General features: G+C 45.3%; 1 protein-coding gene across 6 annotated transcripts in view; it reads left to right on the top strand.

The window, feature by feature from the left end:
• ZNF469 (zinc finger protein 469) overlaps positions 1–13,358 on the top strand; it is a 270,551-nt gene that overhangs the window by 152,882 nt on the left and 104,311 nt on the right. The gene's annotated exons all lie outside the window — the stretch shown is intronic.

Below are 13,358 nucleotides of genomic sequence, written 5' to 3'. Positions count from 1 at the left end.
TCCTGAAAGGATATCAATGAAAATAAGGTTATAAAATGGATGTTTTATTTTTCTTTTTTCTTTTTTCTGTTATATTTGAAAATGTTCAATAAATATTATTTTTTTAAAAAAAGGAAGCTCCTCACCCCCATCCATGCAAATTGCTGCTGCGATTTGCCCCTGATGTGGACTGAGACCCTAGCAGCGTTAAGAGGTACAAAAAGTTACCCCCCTACCCCTATGCTAGACTCATGATCCAGATTACATCCTTCCCACACTGGCAATTTGTATCTAACCCCCCTGCACTTAAGTGTATAGGAATAGAACTAAAGTATTGTCTAAAGTTTGGCTCTCAGTTCATAAGAACGTAAGGAGAGCCTGAATGCTAGGCCAAAGGGGACCCATCTAGTCCATCAGGCTTACAGTGATCAACCAGATGCCCATGGGAAGCCTGCAAGCAGGAACTAAAAGTACTTGTGACTCCCAGCAACTGGTATTCAGAGCCTTCTACCTCTGACAGTGGAGGGAGAACATAGTCATTGTGGTCTTCTCCTCCATGAATTTGTCCAGGCCCTCACTACATCATCTAGGAGCAAACTCCACAAATTAACTATGTATTCTGTGAAGAAGGACCTCCTTTTGTCTGTCCTGAACCTTCCAGGTTGTAATTTGGAATTCCAACATATGAGTTCTTTATCTTGATCAAGATAGATGGAGGGATACCTAGTGGGAAATGCACCAGCTGATTCAGCGTGTTTCCTCTCCCAACCCACTCCAGGCTTTCATTTTCTAATTCCTGGAGAAAGCTACCATGATGCCCACTGCTGAGGATCTATGAATGAGGAGCTCAAAACAGAGCTGAGCCAACATTTCTCAGAAGACTCCCCCCCCCCCGAAAAAGCATCTGAAGTTTGTTTTTTCTCCCATTGAAAAAGAAGGCTACTTTGCAGAATTTTCTCTGAGTAGTCTCCGAACAATGTTAGATTCAAGGTATTTGTGAAAGATGCAGACTGGTGTCTAGGCTTCCAGCACAATTGCTGCTGCTCAATATTGTAGCAGTGCCACATTCCTCTCCTAAAAATAAGAATTGGGGAGAAAAAAAGAAGATTCTGCTGCCGCCACTGCTAATAGAGAGTCCCACAATGAAACCAGAGAAGCAGAAGGACCATAGTTCAGTGGTGGAGCATCTGCTTTGCATGCAGAAGGTCCTAGGTTCAATCCCCAGCATCTCCAGGTAGGGCTGAGAATTCATTCTAGTCTGAAACCCTGCAGAGCTGCTGCCAGTCAGTGTAGCCAATACTGAGTTAGATTTGGAAAAGTTCTTATACAGTCATACCTCGGATTACAGAAGCGTCGGGTTACATGATTTCGGGTTGCGCACCGTGCCAAACCTGGAAGTACCGGAACGGGTTACTTCCAGGTTTCGGCGCTTGCGCATGTGCAGAAGTGCTAAATTGCACTTTGCGCATGTGCAGAAGCACTGAATCGCGAACCACACATGCGCAGATGTGGCACTGCAGGTTGCGAACGCTGTGGGTTGTGAACGTGCTTCCCGCACAGATTACGTTTGCAAATTCAGTGTAATGGACACCCCATTTCCCCATGTGTCTTTGCCTCCAAATAGGGAGGAGGATTTCTAGAGCCGCCTTGGTGCACCACTCTATTTGCAGAGTTTGGCTGCAGGGATGGAATTGCCACAGGTTGGTTGATAAGCTGTGGGTGACTCACCCTTTGGCAGCAAGTGTGTTATGAGTATGAATGTCAGTTTGTCAGAGCATTTAAAGCTGTTTTAAAATATGAGTGAAGGGTTTGTTTTTTACAAAAAAACCACCAACAACCCTAATTCCTCTGTTTTTAACAGTAGTGTGCTCCAAAAAAAGGGAAAGTGCCAAGGGGCAGATGGATGAGAGGAAGGGAGGGAGGGAGACTGAAGCTGTGCCCAGTTTCAAAAGGAAGTTGTGGCCATTCTCCAACTAGGCTGCCAAGTAGTTCAGATAGGAGCCCAAACTGTTGGGAGGCGGGGAGAAAAACCCACTGAGTTTTCTCCAAAGGAATTTTGCCCATCAGGAATGCTTGTCTTATGTGGCCGGAAGGGCAAACATTTGCCCCTGGAGCATCAAGGAACTGCAGAGCTCCAGTGAATAGGCCAGCACAGATAAAACTACTGGCCACGATGGCTAGGCTCTGCCTCCACAGTTGGAGGTAGTAATGCTTCCAAATGCCACTTGCTGGAAGCCACAGGAGAGGAGAGTGGTTTTGTGTTTGAATCCTGCATGTGGGTTTCTTGCAGAAATCTGGTTGGCCACTGTGAGAACAGGGTGCTGGACTACATGGGCCACAGGCCTGATCCACCAGGCTCTTCTTAAGTTCTTAACACCAGAGAGAGTTTTGTCCATGCTAGACTTTGGGGGCTGGCCAATGAGTCTCCACCTACCACACCAGTATCTGTCACTTGCCTTCCACACCTTCAGCTTTTATCATTCTCACCACTACCTTTCCAGCTCTTCTAGCGAAGAAATAGAAAATCTTCCACTTGTTCAGATGGGCTTTCGTTGGTTGATTGCTTTCTGGCAGGTTTTTAATTTCATCTGCTGATCCTCTTTGTCTCTTTTTATAGCCCGAATTCCCTCTCTCCATCCCTGTTCCATCACTCCTGCAAAGCCAAGAGCATGTTCCTTGCATTTGTTGGCCCAGCCTGGCTCTGGAGTCACGCTTCATTGCGTGCACACAATTTCATGACAGCATCTTGCTTGGCTCTCTTGCACACCAGCCCTCATGTGACCTGCAGCAGCAGCAGCAGCAGTGCTGGTGTGGAGGGCGCCCAGCTCTGGTGAGGCACGTGACCATCACTTCGGCATTGTCCTTTGCTGAAATGGAGGGGGACAGGCGGACTCGCCCAGTGCTGCTGCTGCAAGTCTCCTTTTGGATGTAAATTTGGAAGCAAACAAACCCAGGGTGGAATCTTGCCGTCTGTTGTGAATTTTTCAAATAACGCTCGGTAAATGACTGCGAAAGCTCTCAGAGTAGACTGAGAAATCAGTACAATATGTCCATGAAACCCAGACTTGTCTGGGAACATCCTCCATGGTGTACAGTCTCTCTCTCTCTCTCTCTCTCTCTCTCTGTCACACACACACACACACACACACACACACACACACACACACACGATGTGTGTCCTTAATTAAGTACAGCCACCAGCGATTCTTTGACCAATTTTTAATTACCTAGTGGTCTCCCCACTTCCTTGCAGCTAAGCTGCATGGAATGTATACAGCACATTCCCATCTCCTGGCCACTTCCTGGTAAGGAATATCCACCTCAAAACTAAATGTGCCACCCTTGCACTGGAACAGGTAAACCTGTCATTGTCACACCCTTCACCATAGGGTCCCATGGTGGGTTACAATGATATCATAATACAATATTGAAATCAGTTAAAACAGTTTGCAACCAGGATGCAACCCAGTCCAGAGAGACAGAGTGGATGGGTGCACAGCAGAAAGCTCTTTCTGTCCCCTCACCCGCAACAGACTCCAGCAAGTGAGCTAAGCCTCACATTATGTTTGGGTTGCCTTCATCCAGTAGGTTGGGGCCCTCAGGTGGATCATGAGGTCATCCCAGGTGAGTTGTGGCAAAGCTGTTGCTGCCATATTAGACTCCAGCTAAGGCTGACCAAACTAAAGGAGCACTTACATGCGGTGCCTGGATAAAATGCCTTCTCCTGATGACACACACATTTGATCAATTTCCATGAGTGCTGCAAAGTGGCAGGAGAGAGGCAAGAGCATTTTTCAGTAAGAAAGATATTTTTGGCCAGCTGTATGCAAGGAAGCTCTCTGTGGAGCAGGGACATTCTGTTCACTTTCTAGTCTGTTTCTTTGGTTTTCTAGATTTCTCCCAGAAGTGTCTACTCCTCTGGGTAGCTTGGCTGTGCAGTGCTTGCCATCATTAAAAAAAAACAAAAACTACTGGTTTTCAGTAGTTTCTCAGTCTTTCAGCTACGAACAAGTGTAAAAATAACCAATTTTCATTTAGTAGCAATGCTAAGGCAACACTATGTCTGTTGCTTGGTGAATTGTCATTTTAGTATTAATAATGTTCTATTAAATATAACTCAACAGTGAATATGAGAAAGTGGATCCCATGTTGCAGGCTGTCATTGGGCAACAAACTGGCTGCACACTACACACCATACATCCAAAGATTTGAGGAAACTGTTGTTTACCCCTCCCAGAACTACAGTTCTCATCGCAAATTACAGTTTCCATGATTCTTGGGGGGAAGTGAGGTGCCTTAAAGGTGCCTTAAATGCAGTGCTATTTTTCTAGATAAAGAGGTGCCGGAACTCATCATGTACGCCTTCCTCATTCTCTTAGAATGGCAATGGTGCCCACCTGAGAAGTGCCAGAACTGAGTTCCAGTGAGTTCCAGCTGAAAAAAGCCCAGCTTCAATGTATGGTGTGTATGCAGCCACTATGAGGTTTGGACAGTCTATTAGTCTGCCTGCATGTCTGGCACGCTCTTGCCTGATACAGCATGGTTTATTTGCAAGCACTGTTTTGTGGATACCATGTTTTAACTCACATCCCCCTAACACCACCAAGTCTTTTGTAGTCTTTAAAAAAGAATGTGTTGGCCTGGCTCTCTCCTATGTATTTATTCTAAAGTTGCCTTTGTTGCAAGTGAAGGAAGGAAGAGAAGATTTGTCTGCTGGGTTCTGCAAGGACAAAAAGTGGAGAGGTGTGAGGGAGGGAGCTACCTTGACCAACTCATCATATTCCACTGACTCCACCACTTTCTGTATTTTCTCAAAGATAGAGGTAGCACCTATCTACTGCCCCATTCACACCATACATTTAAAGCACTACAAGCCCACTTTAAACAGTCCTGGTTTCCTCCAAACAATTATGTGGTTTGTTATGGGTATTGAGAGGTGTTAGGAGACCCCCTATTCCTTTCAGAAAGCAACAGTTCCCAGAGTGGTTTAACAATTGATCCCTCTTCACAGGGAACTCTGGGGATTGTAGCTCTGAGAGGGGAATGGGGGTCTCCCAACAACTCTCAGCACCCTTTAGAAAATGCAGCTCCCATAATTCTTTGGGGGATGACTTTAAAGTGGTAGCGTAGTGTTTTACATGTATGATGTGGCTTGAGTTGTACTCAAGCAGACCCACTGAAATTAATGGGCCTATGTTAGTCAGGGGCATTGTTTACTTTGAGTAGCAATAGCATCGCATGCAATCCATAGTCTTTGTGGTTAACTGGGCTGGCTGTGTTTGCTTTTGGGGCAGGTGGTCATTCTCCAGAGTGCGTTGTTGGTGAAATACCTGCCATCGTAATTATCCCAGAGATACCCACTCTATTGCTGCAGATTTGTTGTGGTGATGCAGATTTGATGGTTAGCTCAGGGCTGTTTCCATTCTTGATTTGCCTTCCTTCTGCTTTCACAAGTTATGCAAGATTGGCTGGAAGCAGGAGACAGGGCGAAGGAAACCGAACTGTCGGCTCCAGCTGAGGAGCAGCATCTGAATGCCAGTTGCTGTGAATCACCCCTGGAGGGAGCTGCTGCAGTTGTGTTCAAGTCCTGCTTGTGGGCTTTCCAGAGGAGGCATCTGGCTGGCCACTGTGGTAACAGGATGGAAGACTAGAGAGGCCTCCTTTGGCCTGATGCTGCTGTAGGGCTCTTCTTCTGATCCTAGGCATCACAAGCTTCAAGGCTATTTCCTTCCCATCAGGAATAGGAGGAGGCTGAGCAGTGCCACCCAATTCTTGAGTGATGCAATGGTTGTGTTGTACTCATGCTGGTCAATAAACAAAGCGATTAGGCTGGTGATTCTCTGTGGCTTTTTGCTTCTCCTATACTTACTGGCTTCATGACTGCTGCGTTTTGTTTTGTTTTTTTAAAAAAACAAATAGCTCACTCCTTTTTCTGCTAAAGGCACTTGGGTTAGTCATAATTAATAATCCCCAGTCATTCAGATATCATCAATAAAATGTGAGTGCAGTAAAGAGAAATATATTATATTGCTGCATTTCCCATAGTAAAACTGCATACCCTCTAACATGGCGTCCTATTCAATAATACTGTAATAATAATACCCCACCCATCTGGCTGGGTTGCTTCAGTCATTCCGGGTGGCTTCCAACATATATAAAAACATTAAAAATTCAAAAACTTCCCTAAACAGGACTGCCTTAAGATGGCTCAGGGGTCATATAACTCCATACCCTCTAACATTTCTCCAGTGAAATAGGGACATCCTACCATACCGTCCAATATTTCTCTGATGAAAATAGGGATGTTAAGGCAAAATGGGACATTTTGGGAACAAATCAGAAAGTGGGATAGCTTCTGTAAATCCAGAACTGTCCCTGGAAAATAGGGACACTTGGAGGTTCTGAAACTGTTGTTAAGTGTCTGCCCAGATCATTATGTTTTCATAGTACTTTTGAAGTTATACAATAGTTTGGGGGGGTTGAGGGGGGTCTCAAAGTAGGTAACTGTGACTTTCTTTGTAGCACTGCATAGGAAAGAACTGCAATTCAGTTGTAAGGCATCTGCTTTGCTTGCCAAAGGGTCCCGGGTTCAATCCCTGGTGCTTCCACGTAGGAATCAAAAAGACACACACTGCAGCTGCCTGAAACCCTGGAGAGCTCTTTGGAGTTGCTTCTCCCTGCAAAAAAATGAAGAGGTTCGGCCATCTTTTTTAAACGCACGCACACAAAAACCACAAAAATCATCAAGCTTCTAGTCCCTAGTTAGGAATGTGGGCCCCATCCCATAGCTAATCCTAGTTCAAAGCAAGGGCTTATCCATACTTCCTTTGCTCTTTAGCTCTCAATAGAGCAAAAGGCAATTTGAGTTATCTCCAGATTGACATTTGCTCCGATTTAGCACTGAAAAGTGGGTTTCCCCTGGGAATGGAGTGGGGCAAAGGAAAACTGCTCGAACCCCTGCTTTCTAGGCATGGGATAAGCAGAAGTGTGGATGAGCCCTAAGCCTATTTATATTGCATCCTCCTGTGGGTCAGACTGGACAGCCCTGGGCTCTTTCCTGACAGCTCCTTGTCTCTTTGTCCACCCCAAAATGCTGGATTATGGACAGAATACCAAACCCCACCCTTGTGTGATAATCCTGCAGGCATGCAGAATACTCCCTTAAGAGCTGGCTGCATGCTGGAATGGTTTCCCCCCTCCTTTACATACCAGGGCTGCACTTACACCAGGTGTGAAGCTGACAGGTCCTTCAACTGCACTGGATTTCTTGGGAACTGAGGAGGCTTTGCTGCACCCCAGGATGTTTGGGCTGGCGTCCATGAAATGCAGCTGGAAAACTTGCAAGAGAACTCTTGCGGCAACCTGCTGAGAAACCCGGGTGTGAGGGAAAGATGTCCTCGCTGACACACTCTGTAAAATATGTGACCTGCACGGGCAGACTGCTATGGACAACAGAGCCAGCCCATGGCTCCATCTTCAAAAGAAAGGAAAAATATTTGAGATGAAGGTTCTGTTGGGCTGAGTGTTCTGCCAGTGCAGAATGTAATCCTGGGCACAGAATCCAACACCCCAAACATTTCAGCTTCAAATAAAGAAAAGAAAGAAAGTTCAAGTTTCTAGTCCCTGACGAGCAGCAGGATGGGCTAGAAGCCTGCTTTGAACATGGCCTCTAATCCCGTTGCTCCCCCCCCCCCTTTCATACCTTGTTGCGGTAGATTATGCATCCACACTCTTTTACTTCTTGGTTTGCAGCTGGTGGGGGGAGGGGGAGGCAGTCAGGGGCTGGATTTGGTGTAAGGAACTCCAGTTGCTGATTCATATTCCATCCTTTTTTATGCCTTCAAATATAAACCTGAAAGTATGTGCGATGCCTTCTGGCTCCCAGGGTCACAGTCATCATGTATCTGCTGTGCAATGCCTCTATATAGTAATTGAACTTTGGGGGCCGAAAGGGAGAGTGCTGTTGCACTCAGGATCTGCTTTGGAGCTTCCCATAGGTGTCTGGTTGGTCACTTTGAGAATAGGATGCTGGACCCAATGGGCCATTGGCCCAATCCAGATTGAGAGCTCTTCTTATACTCTTATTTGATGCATTGAAACCAGAAATGAGAATGAAAAGGGGGAGTACTGAGCAGTATTCATGGTGATCAGGAGATGGCACAGTGTACCTTCCTTTATGGAACATATTAGTGCATCTAACTCAGTTTTGTGTACAACTTGGTGTTTTGGGCTGTAGTTCAACATCAGTCCCAGTCAGAAAAGCGATGGTTCGATTCAAAGCATGAGTGCTCTACCTTTGAGCTATGTTCCTTCCCTGCACTAAGTTTCTTCTTTCCCATGGCTAGCAGAAGCCAAAATTAATTTTATGCATGTTTGCACATGTTATAGAGGCTGAAAAATTAAGATTTCTGGTTAACAGAATCAGCATTGTGTTTTTTGCATAGAGTACAGTGGTACCTCGGGTTACATACGCTTCAGGTTACAGACTCCGCTAACCCAGAAATAGTACCTCGAGTTAAGAACTTTGTTTCAGGATGAGAACAGAAATCGTGCTCCGGCGGCACAGCGGCAGTGGGAGGCCCCATTAGCTAAAGTGGTGCTTCAGGTTAAGAACAGTTTCAGGTTAAGAACGGACCTCCGGAACTAATTAAATACTTAACCCGAGGTACCACTGTATACACAAAGTGGTAGAAAGATGAAGGCTGGGAATCCCAAAAATGTATTGTTCCTCAGGAACCAGGAATGGGGTCCTGTAGTAAGAGTGGATTGTTTGGGTGGGTCATTCTGTACCGTGAGCTTACCATAGATGACAGCGGCACAGTCAGGGTGCCATAGCGCTGGTTCGCACATCTTTGATCTGTCTTGAATCTCCAGTGCGGCACTACAGACCTCCTTCCCCTCTGTTGCCTCCAGCCTGTCATCCTAGTGGGGAAAATACCTGGATGGTTTTGCCCCCAAATCATGACCTACCTCACAGGATTGTTGTGAGGATTAAATGAACCATGTATGCCACCTTGAGCTAACTGGAGAAAAAGTTGAGATATAAACCCAATAGATAATAATAGGTAATATTATGAGAGATAACTGTAACAACTACTACTTCCAAATCTTAAGCTTGCCACTTATTTATTTATTTATTTAGATTTCAATTATTTGAAAACATTCATACACCACTTAATATTTTTTTTAAAATCTCCAAATGGTGTACAATATAGGAGCAATGATACCAGTAAAAGTGAAAGTAGAACTTAGAACAAATAAAATAGCAGCATAAAAATAAGAATTCAGATGATTCAAATGCATGAATATGTAAAACAGAATCCAGTAGTCTTATGAGTCATTTCATCAGACTTTATGTCTTTTTAGCACCTGTGCAAAGGATAGAAATTCAACAGGCAGAGTGTTTGCCAGTGTAGCATGACCATGACAGTGAAAGTGTCATCTGTTGAACTATGTCACCCTTATGCTGCCAGGGGAGGAAGTAAAAGGAATGCTTGTGAACTCTGCAGGTGAGGTTTCCTACACGTCAGGCCTGTAGTTTAACACAGGCTGCATTTCCTGCCAGAGAAATCCTCAGCAAGCCTGAGGTGGGGGGCAGGGGGGTGGGAACGATCCATGCGTTAGGAGTGAAACACTTTAGACACTCCAGGTTTCCATTCCAGAGGGAGCCCCACATCTCCCTAACCTTGGATTCCTCTCAGCCTCTCCGAGCATCTCAGCGCACAGCTGAGGCTGTGAATCAGTTGTCAAATATGTGGGTCATCTCCTGTGCAGTGAAATGGATGTCCAAGAGAGCCTCGCTTCCCTGAGGTCATTCCTGTTCCGTCCGAACACGGCCTCCAGTATTGCCGGGTCCCGCAGCTGTTCTTCTCACCATTGCGCCTTTATGCGCTCTCACCGCTCCTGCACATGAGGCCTCGATTAGGTTTCAAAGCTTCCCGGGGGCCAGTTTTTGTTTTGTTTTGGGTAGGTTTTTTTGTAGCATTTGTAGCGGAGGGGTGCTAATTGAATAAGAGTGTGGGAGGGGCTGTGTTTTTGTTGTAATGCTAATCGGGTGACATTAGTGCTTCCAGGGTTGATGGTGTTGGCCCAAAGCTGTGATAGTTCTGGGCAGATCGCCCAGTGCCACATGTGTGGAAGAGGGTGCATATGAGCACACACACACATATGCCAGTTGTGTGGTGCTTTTGAGTCATACTGGCAGTATGTGATGGTTGTAAGTTGATCACACTGATTTAGAGCTGGAAGAAACTCAAAGGGAGATTTATTATAATTATTATAATTACTAATTAAAATTTAATTATTAATTAAATTATTGATTAATATTAATATTATTTAATACTGTTGAAGGAATCTTCCAGTCGCCTTCCAGCCCTCCTTTAACCCACTGCTTCCTTCACCTTCCAGTGTGAACTGAGTATATTGTTTCGTTCAGTGTTAACTGAGCCAAAATTTATCAGAATGGAACTTTCTTTTATTTTTATATATATATATATATATATATATATGCTTTCGTATATATATATATATATATATATATATATATATATATATATATATTACCATATCGCTGATTGTTAGAGAATTCTACCTTCCGTTGATGAATATTTGGCCAAATCTCCTCCTCTGTCTGTAAACAGGGTGAAGGTTTTTTGGGGAGGGTTTTCTTTTTTTAGCTCAGAACCCCTAGTCCTGATTACCCTTCAAACAAATATAATCAAATTTAGTGATAAATTGCTCTTCAGAAGTTTAAATTGGCATCTCCTGCAAAAGTTCTCTTGGTGTCATTTGGGTCAGCAACAGAGTGCCCCTGACTGAAATATTCTCCCACTTCTTTCTGGAAGTTGCCATATTAATGTTCTGTAACAGGGTTGCTAGAGAGGATTTAGGCACTGGCGGAGGAAGAGGAGTGCGGGGGGAGCGTACCGCCCCCGACAGCGCAATCCCAGCTGGGTGCCATCGCGGCTGCCCCCCGCCTGCGCTGGGCGCCCTGCGGGGGTGTGCCCCCGCCCCCAGGATGTGTGCCAGCCCTGCCCCTGCCTACTCTGTGCGCCCCCGGTGCCAGAGCATGAAGCTCTGCCACTGGACATAGGGATAGAGTTTGCCATCTGCGTTTCTTCGCAAGGCCTGGTCCTTTTTGTTTACCCCTTTTTGTTGACCTTTCATAGCTGCTGAGTGTTCTTAAAAAAGAAAAGAAAAAAGATTAGGGGGATGTTGAATCAGATTTAGAGCTAGAAATTGCAACTTGTGGAAAACGTGATTTGACCACTGTTCTCTAACCAGGTGGGGGAGAAATCAAAATGTATCTAATCCACATGATGCAAATAAAAGCGAACAACATGTGATACTCCTGGAGGGGATGTTTCAAGAGGGCATTCCATACATCTGTACTGTTTACACACAATTTAAAAGCTGGAGTGCTGAGTGCCGTCTTGGATCACATTCAAGGACATTTTAACTGTTGCAGCCATGTGGTGTGACACATGGCCTTGATGCTGTGGCATGGCTGTCACGTTTAAATGTCTGCAACCGCACAGCATTGGATCATTGCCCCCCCCTCCCGATACTGGGATGGGCAACACTTTCATGTTAATGATGCATGTTTCTATTGATTTATTCTTGATTAAATTTCTATTCCACCCTTCCTTTCCAAAGGAGCTTAGCAAACAAAAGTAGCAAAATAATTAAACATAAAATGAAAACACATTTAAAACTTTTTAAAACATCAAAGGGCATCTCAAAACATTTTAAAACAGTCTCTCTCACAGCTAATAATTTGCAGGTTATCAGCAGTGGTATGTTTCAGCCATCAAATGCCTGGGTGAACAGGAATGTTTTTAAATTCTTCCTGAATGTTAATAACAAGGGAGGCAGACACACTTCGCCAAGGAGGGCATTCCACAAATGGAGAGCCACCAACAAGAAGGCCCTGTTGTGAGTGCAACATTGGTCATGGCCTTTCAGTTCCAAGCTTTGAATGTTACAGCCATGTGGGTGGGCGGGGGGCAGAATCCACGGCAGCATCTGTTTAAAGAGCACTTTGCTGATGCAATGGTGGGATATCCTGTAATTTTCCTGAGTTCTACTTCCTAAAGCATAAGGAGAGCTGATTTCCATAGGTGGACAAAGACACCCTGAAAAAGGGAAGAGGGGTCTGTATTTATGCAGGACCCAAAATCTTTTCCATTCTATCATTCTTCAATTGATTCCTCTCTCCAGGGTTGATTAAAATATTCAGAAGTTTCCTCTGGCCTCTCATGGGATGTGTCATCTCATTAGAAATTGCTCCTTTGGAAGTCAGGAAACCCTCTGTGTTGACAAGTGACATGTCAAGTCAGGATGAGTGGGGTATCCAGAGGCATTCAGACTATTACCTGTCAGCTGGAGCTGTGAGCAGTGGGCTGGGAACAGAGCCAGACCATTGTTCCATCTAGCAAGGCTTTTCCTGGGATCAGGGCCAGCCCTTCCTTTAGACAGAGTGAGGTGACTGCCTCAGGTGACACCAACTGGGAGTGGTGACCTCCCGGCTGTTTCTCCTGAGCTCTTTGGCTGTACCCGTCTGTTTGAGGGCAGGACTGTGTGTGCCACATTATCTGTCCTGCTGCCTTTGGGTATTGGACTGAGATTGAACTACCAGCCCAGTTGGCTTCTGCACATGGAATGATCTTGTCCTTCACCCCAGAGTAGCAAAATGTTTTGGGCTAGACCTGCCAGGGTTTCAAGCGGGGTGGTGGTGGTGTCTTTCCCAGCCCTGCCTGAGATGTTGGTAATTGAACCTAAGAACTTCTGTGTTCAAAGTTACTTCGACATAGTCCCTCCCTGAATTTGGGGGAACCCCACCAGCAAGAGCTGGATTAGTGGCAAGGCTACTATAGAATGGATGATAAGGCTGTCAATGGGTACTTGTCACAATGTCTATGTTCTACCTCCACGACTGGTTTTCAGTGGCCACACGGCTGACTATGAACATTCAAAAGCCTGATCGGCCTGCCGGGAAGGGACTGATTTTGGCATCTCCATGCTAGAAATGCAGTAAGAGACTGCACGGGTCAAAGAGTTACGACGCAAGGCCCCAGAACATAGTCTAGCACCAGTCTGCCCTGTCTCATTTCAGCCACCTTTGGGTTAGGAATATGTTTCCAGGCGATGAGCCATGGACATTGATAGAATTTATTGCTCTTGGCCCATGTGCTGGAGCTTGAGCTTTCACTCTTGTGTTCTTCTCCCCACCTTCACCCAATGCTCCCTTCTGCTCACCTCACTGGAATTTTGCCTCTCCTCTCAGAGTGAGGAAATGGTTAAGCACTCCAGAATTTTGATTAGCAGAGAGTCTTAAAGTCAGTTTAAAAAAAGAAAGCAGAAAAGACAGTCTGAGGGAA

Source organism: Podarcis erhardii, assembly GCF_964252035.2.
Source record: "Podarcis erhardii genome assembly, chromosome: 7".
Taxonomy (NCBI): domain Eukaryota; kingdom Metazoa; phylum Chordata; class Lepidosauria; order Squamata; family Lacertidae; genus Podarcis; species Podarcis erhardii.
The sequence above is the reverse complement of the archived record's forward strand: the minus strand, read 5'-3'. Positions and strand labels throughout refer to the sequence as shown.